This window comes from Rhinolophus sinicus, chromosome 8 (genome assembly GCF_057876585.1).
Source record: "Rhinolophus sinicus isolate RSI-liver-muscle chromosome 8, RSI-T2T, whole genome shotgun sequence".
In the NCBI taxonomy this organism is placed as follows: Eukaryota; Metazoa; Chordata; class Mammalia; order Chiroptera; family Rhinolophidae; genus Rhinolophus; species Rhinolophus sinicus.
In genome coordinates this window covers 35,499,037-35,501,194 of record NC_142508.1, presented here as the reverse complement: position 1 = coordinate 35,501,194, position 2,158 = coordinate 35,499,037, and positions in this window count along the sequence as shown.

Below are 2,158 nucleotides of genomic sequence, written 5' to 3'. Positions count from 1 at the left end.
CCGACCGACCGACGACTCTTCTCCACTCTCTCCTCTGTTCCTCTCTCTCGGCTCTCTCTTCCGCTCTCCTCGGCTCTGCTCGGCTCTGCTCGGCTCCTCGGCAATCCTCGGCAATCCTCAGCAGTCCTCGGCAGTCCTCGGCTCTCCTCCGTAGCCGCAGCAGTTATACCAGCGGCCAATCGGCTAACCGGCCACAGCCGATGGCCATCCACCACCCGAGTCAGCACTCTTGCACATGAGGCCGAGAGCCTGTAAACTACTCTCTGGGGCTCTGTCTCCACATTATACATCACAATCAAGTGGGGTTCATCCTAGGGGCACAAGTATGTTCAACATATGCAAATCCATCAATGTAATACACCACATAAAACAAAATAAATGACAAAAGTCATATTATTATATCAATAGATGCAGAAAAAGCATTTGACAAGATAAAACATCCATTTATGATTAAAACACTTAATGGGCCGGCCCGGTGGCTCAGGCAGTTGGAGCTCCATGCTCCTAACTACAAAGGCTGCCAGTTCGATTCCCACATGGGCCAGTGGGCTCTCAACCACAAGGCTTCCAGTTCGATTCCTCGAGTCCCTCAAGGGATTGTGGGCAGCGCCTCCTGCAACTAAGATTGAACACAGCACCTTGAGCTGAGCTGCCTCCCGGATAGCTCAATTGGTTAGTGTGCATCCTCTCAACCACAAGGTTGCTGGTTTGACTCCCTCAAGGGATGGTGGGCTGCGCCCCCTGCAACTAGAAACGGCAACTGGACCTGGAGCTGAGCTGCGCCCTCCACAACTAAGACTGAAAGGACAACAACTTGAAGCTGAACGGCACCCTCCACAACTAAGATTGAAAGGACAACAACTTGACTTGGAAAAAAGTCCTGGAAGTACACACTGTTCCCCAATAAAGTCCTGTTCCCCCTCCCCAATTAAAAAAAAAATCTAAAAACAACAACAAAAAAACTCTTAATGAAATGGGTATAGGAGGAAAATACATTAACATAATAAAGGTCATATGTGACAAACACTCAACTAATATAATTAACAGGGGAAAACTGAAGCCCTTCACTCTATGTTCAGGTCCAAGACAGGGTTGTTCCCTATCACCACTGCTATTCAACATAGTATTGCAAGACCTAGCCAGAGCAATCAGGCAAGAGAAAGAAATAAAAGGCATCTGAATTGGGAATGAAGAAGTTAAATTGTCACTTTTTGCAGATGACATGACACTATATAGAGAAAACCCTAGAGACTCCACCAAAATGCTATTAGAAGCAATAAAAAAATACAGTAAAGTTGCCAGCTTAAAAAAAAAAATCAATGTACAAAAATGAATTGCATTCCTATACACTAACAATAAAATCTCAGAAAAAGAAATTAGAAAAACAATTCTTTTTGCAATTGCAACAAAAAGAATAAAATACCTAGGAATAAACTTAGCCAAGGATGTGAAAGACCTCTACACTGAAAAGTATAAGACATTTTTAAAAGAAATTGAAGAAGATACAAGGAAATGGAAAGATAGCCCATGTTCATGGATTGGAAGAACCAACATAGTGAAAATGGCCATATTACCCAAAGCAATATACAGATTTAGTGCAATCCCAATCAAAATCCCAGTGGCATATTTTAAAGAAATAGAACAAAAAAATCATCAGATTTGTATGGAACCATAAAAGATCCTGAATAGCCAAAGCAATCCTAAGAAAAAAGAACAACACTGGAAAAATCACATTCCCTGACTTCAGCTTGTACTACAGAACAACAGTAATCAAAACAGCATAGTATTGACAATAAAACAGACACACAGATCAATGGAATAGAATTGAAAACCCAGAAATAAACCCACATAAATATGGAAAGATAATTTTCGACAAAGGAACCCAAAATATACAATGGTGAAAAGAAAGCATCTTCAAAAATGGTGCTGGGAGAATTGGAAAGCCACATGCAAAAGAATCACACTAGACTGCTATATGTCATCGTGTACCAAAACTAACTCAAAATGGATCAAAGACATAAACATAAGACCTGAAATAATAAACTGCATAGAAGAAAACATAGGTACTAAACTTATGGACCTTGGATTAAAAAAGGATTTTATGAATTTGACCTCAAAGGCATGGGAAGTAGAAGCTAAAATAAATGAATGGGACTAT